The sequence below is a fragment of the Schistocerca gregaria genome, chromosome 4, assembly GCF_023897955.1.
Source record: "Schistocerca gregaria isolate iqSchGreg1 chromosome 4, iqSchGreg1.2, whole genome shotgun sequence".
Taxonomy (NCBI): domain Eukaryota; kingdom Metazoa; phylum Arthropoda; class Insecta; order Orthoptera; family Acrididae; genus Schistocerca; species Schistocerca gregaria.
This window is the reverse complement of record NC_064923.1, coordinates 474,184,474-474,197,603: the sequence shown is the minus strand read 5'-3', so window position 1 is coordinate 474,197,603 and position 13,130 is coordinate 474,184,474.

The following is a 13,130-nucleotide window of genomic DNA, read 5'->3' as shown; positions in this document are numbered from 1 at the left end:
TACATTCATTTATTTGTGAGAATGACTGATTTCAGTTTTAACACACAGATATTCTAATCATAGGATACTATGTTTTTATAATTTTTGAAGTGCAGAATTTCACATTCCTAAATATTTAAAGCAAGTTGCCAATCTTTGTTCCACTTTCAAACTTTATATAGCTCAATATTTGCGCAGATTTTTTTCTAGGTAGAACATCTTTATGGATAACAACATCATCTGCAGTAGTTGGGGATTACTGTGAGTGCATCTTTCATACCAAAAAACCTTCTATCTAGTCAAATTTTGTTAGATACTCCATACTGGTATAAATGTACTTCTGCTAGTGAGTGTTAGTGTGTACTGAGTATCATCTACAAAGTGAGTTAAACCAAGTCAAGATCAAAATGGAACCAATAATGTGGGATATAGTTTAAATTAGTCATTATTTAAAGAATTGCATCTCCACAGGCAAGATTATGAATCACAATAGTTTTAATGTTTTTCCATATTTTTTGGATGGGTATTTCAAATATTCAAGAACAAAGTGAGTGGTTTTAGCTAAACATTGAAAATAATTCTTTATATGAAAGTTTCTTCTTCCTAAGGTATATGAGGTGAAAGATAAAAAATATATATTTATTTCTACCTGAAGCTGCTAACAAGTGCTATACAAACTTCAGAAAAGTCAAATATTCAAGAGAGGGATGCAGACTAGGTTGCAAAAACAGTACTAAAACCAGTCATTGTTAATGTAAATAAAGAAAAAATCTAGGTTGGAATAATGACAATGAAAAAGATAGATTGCTACTCTCCATATAATGGAAATGTCAATTCACAGGCAGACACAAAAAAAGACAGCTGAACAGATATGCTTTTGGCTAAAAAAAAAACCTGCTTCTGATGTAGGCAAAACACACACACACACACATATTCACACAAATGCAACTCACACACACATATGACATTTCTGCTGTATGGTGAGTATCAATCTGTCATTTTCACAATATCATCTTGACATAAAAAGTGGTTTTATGCAGGTGATATTTTTATGTAAGGTGCTGTGAAGCACTGCTTGTACAGAGATTCTGCTGATGTTTAGCTGTGTAGTAGCTGTGCCTATATCTCTGTGATTATGGAGAAGAAGCAACTAATTTTAAATTTCAAAGCTAATTTGGCAATAGCCAAGTAGATTTAGAAATGATGACTGGATCATAGTCAGACTTGGCAAATCATACAAGAGATTTAAGAGGTGTTGCAAATCTCCTAGCTCCAGTCTGAAAAATATCAACTAGCTTAAGCACTCTGAAACTGTAGCGTGTAAGACGTTTGCAAGGATTCAGTGGTACTATGAATTACATTTTGACCTCTTTGAGTATGTCCATGTAGATGTGAATTATTCACCTGAACCTAGAGTAGACTGTAGAGATCACATTATATTGCTGTTCTTCAGTAGCCTGCCTCTAATAACCAGTTTGTTAATCTTGAGTTCATTTCTTTCACACACAGCTGCAGAATGGCACTGTTATTGATGGAGCAAGTCATTTGGGATGACAGTGAATATTTATTTCACTGTGGTCCACCACAATGTGTAATATGCTAATTGTACAATTCTGCCATTCTTAAGCTGGTTGTATCTCTTAATCAGGTCATCAATCTGAGTATTTTCACTCACTTACAATGCAGAAGCCTATTGCTGTTGATGGGCCGAGTGACCTACAGCGATGCCGAATGCTTATATACCTCCAGAGAGCTTAAACACATTACATAGGTGCAATTTTTGCTACGTTATTGCACACAATATGGCATATTTTTAACTTACTCAACGGATTTTTAATGTTTATAGCTGCTCAATTATGTCAGTGTCATTTTTATGGAATTATATTTTCTGTGACATTTGAAAGAGGCTCCCATGAAGAACTTCACTTACATATGATTCATGCACTTTTATCAAATGGTATCAAGATAACAGCTCTGCAAATCGCTGCCTAGTCATTGACAAAAGAGGACCTAGAAACATCAGCATCACTGTATCAAATGTAAGCAAACATGAAACTCAGGTACAGTTTATGTGTTTATTGCTCTGAATATAATATTAAGTGCTCAGTACATGTGTGTATCAATTACAGAAACAGGATGTTAAATACTGGGTGCCCCAAGGTTCTGTTCTAGGTCCAATTGTTCCTGCTATTTACTAATGACTTAGTGTCAGCAACCCTGTCCTAAACATACATAAAATTTGCTGATGACACCAAAATTCTGATAAACTGGAGAAGAAAATCAAACTATATATGTCACACATCACTGATAGGGTCTCCAGAAACTGTCTTCTCATGAACACAGGAAAGACAGCCTACATACTGTGCAAACGGCAGATACTTTAAGCCCTACTATAATGATATGCAGTAAACAATTTTAAATTGTAAAAAGCACTAAATTTTGTGTATATGGATCCAAGAAAACTTAGAGTGCAACAAGCATGTAAGTTCTGTCAGTATAAAATTAACTACCATCTGCTACAGTATAAAAAATCTTTAATGGCGAATTAAAAAAATACTATGCACAGGTGGAACCACTGTTGAGGTATGGTATCATTGTCAGGCAACTCACCTTCCATTAGAAGTTGCTTTGTAGTCTGAAAAAGAATTGCAAGGACCATAGGAAATGAAACTATTAGAAGCTCATGTGAGCCAATATTTAAGAACTTGCAGATTCTACCACTACCTCATTTATGCATTCTGCAAGTTAAAAGTCTCATTAAGAAAATAATGGATACTGAAGACTAACTTGCACATAAAAACAAAAGCATTCATAAATGTAATAAGTGACAGAAAATGGAGCTGCATAGTGAATAGGCAAAACCAAAGGTAAGGCAAGATTGGTCTCTTCTGACAGGAAAAAAACTGTACAATGAGGTACCATATCACTTTGAAAAAAGTAAAGAATTTTGAATTAGCTCTAGAAATATATCTTTCAAATGAATTGTACTACACTGTTGATAAATATAAACAGTCTTAAACTGTATAATAGCTAGTGAAGCTATCTGGTTCTGCAGAGTTCAACAATTAGTACAGTAATATAATCAGCATTATCATATGTCGTTTAAATAATAAATACCTTTTAATTTTCAATTATGTGTCTTTCATAGAAAAGCTGAAAATTCTGCAAAAATTGCAAACAACATTTTGCTTTTTAACTAGATTAATTGTTGTAAATTCATTAGAAGTGTATCATCATGTAGTGTAAATTGATTTGCCGGCTGCAGTGGCTGAGTGGTTCTAGGCGCTTCAGTCCGGAACCGCGTGACTGCTTCGGTCACAGGTTCAAATCCCGCCTCGGGCATGGATGTGTGTGATGTCATTAGGTTAGTTAGGTTTAAGTAGTTCTAAGTTCTAGGGGACTGATGACCTCCACTGTTGAGTCCCATAGTGCTTAGAGCCATTTGAACAATTTTTGTAAATTGATTTCATTTGCACAAAAAAGGGGTTATGTAAACAGTGGTCAAGACAGTGCTGTAAGAATGGTAAACATTCTTTTGTTTTTTAACTAAAATATTTATTATCAGTTCTTAAGAGGAGTATAGGTAGTCATAGTTATCCCTGCATGTGCATTTTTGTGATGTTTAATCACTGTTTGAACTGAAAAAAAAATCATTGTATAGGTCATCAATACGTATTGCTTAAAGTTTTCATGCAAACAGATTTATGTATATTTGTAGTAGATATACGATTTATAATCACCACATTAGTTGTTAATGTTGTCTCATCTCATTATCTCATAACAACTGAGTTCTCCAATATCAGATTGTATCTACACTGAAACTGGTATACCTGCCTAATATCGTGTAGGGCCCCACGAGCATGCAGAAGTGCCACAACACAATATGGCATGGGCTCGACTTATGTCTGAAGTAGCATTGAATAGAATTGACACGAGGGGGTGGAGATCTCTTCTGAATAGTAGGTTACAAGGCATCCCTGGTATGCTCACTACTGTTCATGTCTGGGGAGTCTGGTGACCAGTGGTAAGATTTAAACTCAGAAGCGTGTTCCTGGAGCCACTCTGTAGCAATTCTGGATGTGCGGGGTGTCACATTTCCCTACTGTAATTGCCCAAGTCCATCAGAATGCACAATGGACATGGATGGATGCAGGTGATCAGACAGGATACTTACGTTTGTGTCATGTGTCAGAGCCATATCTAGACATATCAGGGGTCCCATATCACTCCAACTGCACACGCCCCACACCATTACAGTGTCGCCACCAGCTTGAACAGTCCCCTACTGATATGCAGGATCCAAGGATTCATGAGCTTGTTTCCATAGCCGTACATGTCCATCCACTAAATACAATAAAATACAAGACTCGTCCAGCCAGGCAACATGTTTCAATCATCAGTAGCCCAATGTCAGTGTTGATGGGCACAAGTGAGGTATAAAGCTTTATGTTGGGCAGTCATCAGTGGTACATGAGTGGGCCTTCAGCCCTGAAAGCCTGTATCAATGATGTTTCATTGAATGGTTCACATGCTGACACTTGTTGACAGCCAGCATTGAAATCTGCAGCAACTGGCAGAAGAGTTGCCCTTCTGTCAGAATGATTCTCTTCAGTCATCATCAGTCCCATTTTTGCAGGATCTTTTCCAGCCACAGCAGTGTCAGAGATTTGATGTTTTACTGGACTCGTGATATTCATGGTACACTCATGAAATGGTCGTACAGGAATATCCCCACTTCATCACTACCTCGGAGATACTGTGTCCTGTTGCTCATGTGCTGACTTACCACCACCTACAAACTCTCTTAAATCTTGATAACATGCCATTGTAGCAGCTAGTGGCACCCACTGGTCTAACAGGAACTTGTCTTACATAGGCATTGCTGATGCAGCATGGTATTCTGCCTGTTTGCAAATGTTTGTATTTGAATATGTTTGTCTATACCAGTTTCTTTGACACTTCAGTTTACGTACAAAAATGATTAAGTAGCTCAATAAAACAATGTGATACATTTATTTATTAGGAGAAATATATATTTATAAGCATGTGGTGAGTACCAACATCGAATACATGGTTATCAACTTTGAGAAGAACTATTTTGATTTATTATTGTATGAGCTATGACTCAGTATGGTTTGAACGTCCTTATGTGTACACTTGCTTGCCTCAACATATGTTATTAATAGTAAAAAGGTGCTAGATTTTTACATTCACTGTGTGCTGGTGTTCTCCATTCCCAATAATTCACCATGGGAATTGCAATTTCCACACAGATGACTCCGGATGTCTTCTTTTCCATCAAGTTTTCCTGTGATGCGTTTACAACTTCACACCTAAACCTATGCAATGGACCAGCTACAGTTTGGTGACTCACTGTGCTATGGTTGCACAGACACTGTTTTTTCATAGTGATACTCCTACCACTTAGCCTATACTAATCCTGCACTCGTGTGCCTGTCATGAATGTGTACTCTAACCTCTCCAGGTCACAGCCACCTTTTTAGGAACCACATACAGGACAATGTGTCTACTTAACACAATGTATCACAAGACCCGATTTCATCCCATATCAAACCAAACTTGAGACATCTTTCTATGTGACAGACTTTTTCTTCGAAATATGGTAAGTGTCCATAATTCCACAGCATTAATTAAATGAAAACTGACTTTCACAAGTCAGATGTCAACATTAAGTATAGATAAAGCAATACTCAAAGAACAATTGCATCATCAGAAAGATAAATTACAGAATAAAGAGGTACAGGGTTGGGTTCCTTGATGATATCACACTCCTAATGTGTAAAGAAAACACATTTCCCTGAGGCAATAATAACTTTGCTGTAAAATAAAAAAAAAAAAAATTTCACAAGGGCATGCAGCTTTACTGTATGATTAAATGATGATGATGTCCTCTTGGGTAAAATATTCCGGAGGTCAAATAGTCCCCCATTCGGATCTCCGGGTGGGGACTACTCAAGAGGACGTCGTTATCAGGAGAAAGAAAACTGGCGTTCTACGGATTGGAGCGTGGAATGTCAGATACCTTAATCGGGCAGGTAGGTTAGAAAATTTAAAAAGGGAAATGGATAGGTTAAAGTTAGATGTAGTGGGAATTAGTGAAGTTCGGTGGGAGGAGGAACAAGACTTTTGGTCAGGGTTATAAATATAAAATCAAATAGGGGTAATGCAGGAGTAGGCTTAATAATGAATAAAAAAATAGTAGTGCAGGTAAGCTACTACAAACAGCATAGTGAACACATTATTGTGGCCAAGACAGACACTAAGCCCATGCCCTACAGTAGTACAAGTTTATATGCCAACTAGCTCTGCAGATGATGAAGAAATTGATGAAATGTATGATGAGATAAAAGAAATTATTCAGGTAGTGAAGGGAGACGAAAATTTAATAGTCTTGGGTGACTGGAATTTGAGAGTAGGAAAAGGGAGAGAAGGAAACATAGTAAGTGAATATGGATTGGGGGGGGAAGAAATGAAAGAGGAAGCCGTCTGGTAGAATTTTGCACAGAGCATAACTTAATCATAGCTAACACTTGGTTCAAGAATCATAAAAGAAGGTTGTATACATGGAAGAATCCTGGAGATACTAATAGGTATAAGATAGGTTATATAATGTGAAGTCAGACATTTAGATACCAGGTCTTAAATTGTAAGACATTTCCAGGGGCAGATATGGACTCTAACCACAATCTATTGGTTATGAACTGTAGATTAAAACTGAAGAAACTACAAAAAGGTGCTAATTTAAGAAGATGGGACCTGGATAAACTGACTAAACCAGAGGTTGTACAGAGTTTCAGGGATAGCATAAGGGAAAAATTGACAGGAATGGGGGAAAGAAATACAGTAGAAGAAGAATGGGTAGCTCTGAGGGATGAAGTAGTGAAGGCAGCAGACGATCAAATAGGTAAAAAGATGAGGGCTAGTAGAAATCCTTGGGTAACAGAAGAAATATTGAAATTAATTGATGAAAGAAGAAAATATAAAAATGCAGTAAATGAAGCAGGCAAAAAGGAATACAAACGTCTCAAAAATGAGATCAACAGGACGTGCAAAATGGCTAAGCAAGGATGGCTAGAGGACAAATGTAAGGATGTAGAGGCTTATTTCACTAGGGGTAAGATAGATACTGCCTACAGGAAAATTAAAGAGAACCATTTGTATGAATATCAAGAGCTCAGATGGAAACCCAGTTCTAAGCAAAGAACGGAAGGCAGAAAGGTGGAAGGAGTATATAGAGGGTATATACAAGGGAGATGTACTTGGGGACAATATTATGGAAATGGGAGAGCATGTAGTTGGAGATGAAATGGGAGATACGATACTCCGTGAAGAATTTGACAGAGCACTGACAGACCTGAGTGAAAACAAGGCCCCGGGAGTAGACAACATTCCTTTAGAACTACTGACAGCCTTGGGAGGGCCAGTTCTGACAAAAGTGTACCATCTGGTGAGCAAGATGTATGAGACAGGCGAAATACCCTCAGACTTCAAGAAGAATATAGTAATTCCAATCCCAAAGAAAGCAGGTGTTGACAGTTTAATAAGTCACAGCTGCAAAATACTAACGCAAATTGTTTACAGACGAATGGAAAAATTGGTTGAAGTGGACCTCGGGGAAAATCAGTTTGGATTCCGTAGAAATGTTGGAAAACGTGAGGCAATACTGATCTTACTACTTATCTTAGAAGAAAGATTAAGAAAAGGCAAATCTAAGTTTCTAGCATTTGTAGACTTTGAGAAAGCTTTTGACAATGTTAACTGGAATACTCTCTTTCAATTCTGAAGGTGGCAGGGGTAAAATACAGGGAGCGATAGGCTATTTACAATTTGTACAGAAACCAGATGGCAGTTACAAGAGTCGAGGGGCATGAAAGGAAAGCAGTGGTTGGGAAGGGAGTGAGACAGGGTTGTAGCCTCTCCCTGATGTTATTCAATATGTATATTGAGCAAGCAGTAAAGGAAACAAATGAAAAATTTGGAGTAGGTATTACAGTTCACAGAGAAGAAATAAAAACTTTGAGGTTCACCGATGACACTGTAATTCTGTCAGAGACAGCAAAGGACTTGGAAGGGCAGCTGAACATAATGGACAGTGTCTTGAAAGGAAGATATAATATGAACATCAACTAAAGCAAAACGAGGATAATGGAATGTAGTCAAATTAAATCGAGTGATGCTGAGGGAATTCGATTAAGAAAATGAGACACTTAAAGTAGTAAAGGAGTTTTGCAATTTAGGGAGTAAAATAACTGATGATGGTTGAAGTCGCCCTAACCGCCGTCTGCTTCACGTCTTCTGTGCAGCGAGCTACCTTAATTTAAGTATTATCTGTATTTTTCTTACTTGTCACTTCTTCTTCTGCGTGTTTTTGCTTTTAGGAAGCTTTAATAGTAGAGTGCTATTAAGTGTTCCATAGATCTCGTGTTTGTTTCGAATACAGTCAGAGAGTCCCTTTAGTCAGCCATAGTGCTAGTAGTGCTAGTGTTTGTTTTCAATACCGTCCAGAGACAGGTAGTGCTATTTTCCTTGTTTCTACAAGAAGTGGTTAGCAATCACAGTTTAGTCAATAATCAACCGCCTTTAGTGAATTAGCAGTCTAGTTAAAAGTTGATTAACACTCTATAGTAAATTGATTTCTTAGGATGGATAGGATGTGTGGCTGCTGTGTATGGACGCAGGAGGAGCTGGCCACTCTTCGCGAACAGCTGAGCGTGTTGATGGCCGCGGTCAGCCGTCTTCAGGCTGCTGCCTCGGAGTGTAGCGGCAGTGGGGAGTCTGGTGCGTCGCATGGTGCACCCCAGGTGTTAGATGCTTCACCCACTGTCCCTGCTGTCGAGACATCTTCGCGGGTACCGGGCGCGGTTGGGCCACCCTCTCCCCAAGGGGAGTGGCGGGTTCAGCGGCGTTCGCGGCACACGAGGCGGAGGGTCAATGTGGAGGCTGGCCGTGTGGCATCGCCCGCTCTGCCTGTAAGTGGACATGTGGCTGCTCCTTCAGCAAGGTCCGAGCAGGCACATGGGGGGAGGGGTTTATTAGTTATTGGGAGCTCCAACGTTAGGCGGGTGATGGAGCCCCATAGGGAAATAGCGGAAAGGTCGGGGAAGAAGGCCAGTGTTCACTCTGTCTGCTTGCCGGGGGGTCTCATCCGAGATGTGGAGGAGGCCCTACCGGCGGCGATAGAGAGCACTGGGTGCACCCGACTGCAAATTGTTGCTCATGTCGGCACCAATGACTCTTGCCGTCTGGGTTCAGAGGTCATCCTCAGTTCGTACAGGTGGTTGGCGGAGTTGGTGAAGGTGGAAAGCCTCGCTCGCGGGGTGGAATCAGAGCTAACTATTTGTAGTATCGTTCCGAGAACCGATCGCGGTCCTCTGGTTTGGAGCCGAGTGGAAGGCTTAAACCAGAGGCTCAGACGATTCTGCGGAGAGCTGGGGTGCAAATTTCTCGACCTCCGCTATCGGGTGGAGAAATGTAGGGTCCCCCTGAATAGGTCAGGCGTGCACTACACGCCGGAAGCGGCTACGAGGGTAGCGGAGTACGTGTGGAGTGCACATTGGTTTGTTTTTTTTTTGGGTTAGAGAATTCCCTCCCTAGGCCCGACAAGACGCCTCCTGAGACGCGGCAAGGCAGGAGCAGGCAAAATGCAACAAGGAATAACAATATTAATGTGCTAATAGTAAACTGCAGGAGCGTATATAGAAAGGTCCCAGAACTGCTCTCATTAATAAACGGTCACAACGCCCATATAGTACTAGGAACAGAAAGTTGGCTGAAACCAGACGTAAACAGTAATGAAATCCTAAACTCTGATTGGAATGTATACCGCAGAGATAGGCTGGACAGTGAAGGGGGAGGCGTGTTTATAGCGATAAGAAGTGCAATAGCATCGAAGGAAATTGACGGAGATTCGAATTGTGAAATGATTTGGGTGAAGGTCACGGTTAAAGCAGGCTCAGACATGGTAATTGGATGTCTCTATAGGCCCCCGGGCTTAGCAGCTGTTGTGGCTCAGCACCTGAAGAATAATTTGGAAAATATTTCGAGTAGATTTCCCCACCATGTTATAGTTCTTGGTGGAGATTTTAATTTGCCGGATATAGACTGGGAGACTCAAACGTTCATAACGGGTGTCAGGGACAAAGAATCCAGTGAAATATTTTTAAGTGCTTTATCTGAAAACTACCTTGAGCAGTTAAACAGAAAACCGACTCGTGGCGATAACATATTAGACCTTCTGGTGACAAACAGACCTGAACTATTTGAATCAGTTAATGCAGAACAGGGAATCAGCGATCATAAAGCGGTTACTGCATCGATGATTTCAGCCGTAAATAGAAATATTAAAAAAGGTAGGAAGATTTTTCTGTTTAGCAAAAGTGACAAAAAGCAGATTACAGAGTACCTGACGGCTCAACACAAAAGTTTTGTCTCAAGTGCAGATAGTGTTGAGGATCAGTGGACAAAGTTCAAAACCATGGTACAATATGCGTTAGATGAGTATGTGCCAAGCAAGATCGTAAGAGATGGAAAAGAGCCACCGTGGTACAACAACCGAGTTAGAAAACTGCTGCGGAAGCAAAGGGAACTTCACAGCAAACATAAACATAGCCAAAGCCTTGCAGACAAACAAAAATTACGCGAAGCGAAATGTAGTGTGAGGAGGGCTATGCGAGAGTCTTTCAATGAATTCGAAAGTAAAGTTCTATGTACTGACTTGGCAGAAAATCCTAAGAAATTTTGGTCCTATGTCAAAGCGGTAGGTGGATCAAAACAAAATGTCCAGACACTCTGTGACCAAAATGGTACTGAAACAGAGGATGACAGACTAAAGGCCGAAATACTAAATGTCTTCTTCCAAAGCTGTTTCACAGAGGAAGACTGCACTGTGCTTCCTTCTCTAGATTGTCGCACAGTTGACAAAATGGTAGATATCGAAGTAGACGACAGAGGGATAGAGAAACAATTAAAATCGCTCAAAAGAGGAAAGGACGCTGGTCCTGATGGGATACCAGTTCGATTTTACACAGAGTACGCGAAGGAACTTGCCCCCTTCTTGCAGCGGTGTACCGTAGGTCTCTAGAAGAGCAAAGCGTTCCAAAGGATTGGAAAAGGGCACAGGTCATCCCCGTTCTCAAGAAGGGACGTCGAACAGATGTGCAGAACTATAGACCTATATCTCTAACGTCGATCAGTTGTAGAATTTTGGAACACGTATTATGTTCGAGTATAATGTCTTTTCTGGAGACTAGAAATCTACTCTGTAGGAATCAGCATGGGTTTCGAAAAAGACGATCGTGTGAAACCCAGCTCGCGCTATTCGTCCACGAGACTCAGAGGGCCTTAGACACGGGTTCACAGGTAGATGCCGTGTTTCTTGACTTCCGCAAGGCGTTTGACACAGTTCCCCACAGTCGTTTAATGAACAAAGTAAGAGCATACGGACTATCAGATCAATTGTGTGATTGGATTGAGGAGTTCCTAGATAACAGAACGCAGCACGTCATTCTCAATGGAGAGAAGTCTTCCGAAGTAAGAGTGATTTCAGGTGTGCCGCAGGGGAGTGTCATAGGACCGTTGCTATTCACAATATACATAAATGACCTGGTGGATGACATCGGAAGTTCACTGAGGCTTTTTGCAGATGATGCTGTGGTGTATCAAGAGGTTGCAACAATGGAAAATTGTACTGAAATGCAGGAGGATCTGCAGTGAATTGACGCATGGTGCACGGAATGGCAATTGAATCTCAATGTAGCGAAGTGTAATGTGATGCGAATACATAGAAAGATAGGTCCCTTATAATTTAGGTACAAAATAGCAGGTCAGCAACTGGAAGCAGTTAATTCCATAAATTATCTGGGAGTACGCATTAGGAGCGATTTAAAATGGAATGATCATATAAAGTTGATCGTCGGTAAAGCAGATGCCAGACTGAGATTCATTGGAAGAATCCTAAGGAAATGCAATCCGACAACAAAGGAAATAGGTTACAGTACGCTTGTTCGCCCAATGCTTGAATACTGCTCAGCAGTGTGGGATCCGCACCAGGTAGGGTTGATAGAACAGATAGCGAAGATCCAACGGAGAGCAGCGCGCTTCGTTACAGGATCATTTAGTAATTGCGAAAGCGTTACGGAGATGATAGATAAACTCCAGTGGAAGACTCTGCAGGAGAGACGCTCAGTAGCTCGGTACGGGCTTTTGGTGAAGTTTCGAGAACATACCTTCACCGAAGAGTCAAGCAGTATAGTGCTCCCTCCTACGTATATCTCGCGAAGAGACCATGAGGATAAAATCAGAGAGATTAGAGCCCACACAGAAGCATACCGACAATCCTTCTTTCCACGTACAATACGAGACTGGAATAGAAGGGAGAACCGATAGAGGTACTCAGGGTATCCTCCGCCACACACCGTCAGGTGGCTTGCGGAATACGGATGTAGATGTAGATGTAGAGATGATATAAAATGTAGACTGGCAATGGCAAGGAGAGTGTTTCTGAAGAAGAGAAATTTGTTAACATTGAGTATAGATTTAAGAGTCAGGAAGTCATTTCTGAAAGTATTTGAATGGAGCGTAGCCATACATGGAAGTGAAACATAGATGATAACTGGTTTGGACAAGAAGAGAATAGAAGCTTTCAAAATGTGGTGCTACAGAAGAATGGTGAAGATTAGATGGGTAGATCACATAAATAATGAGAAGGTATTGAATAGAATTGGGGAGAAGAGGAGTTTGTGGCACAACTTGTCAAAAAGAAGGGACCGGTTGGTAGGACATATTTTGAGGCATCAAGGGATCACAAATTTAGCATTGGCGGGCAGAGTGGGCGGTAAAAATCATAGAGGGAGACCAAGAGATGAATACACTAAGCAGATTCAGAAGGATGTAGGTTGCAGTAAGTACTGGGAGATGAAGAAACTTGCACAGGATAGAGTAGCATGGTGAGCTGCATCAAACCAATCTCAGGACTGAAGACCACAACAACAACACATCACAATTTATGTATTCATAAAATAGTATGTAAAAGATTTCTAAATTTTCCAGTTCACATCACATAACAATTATCTTTCTCTTTCCTTATCTGTATGTATTTGATTGTATTACGTTCCTTAACCCAAATATGTTTC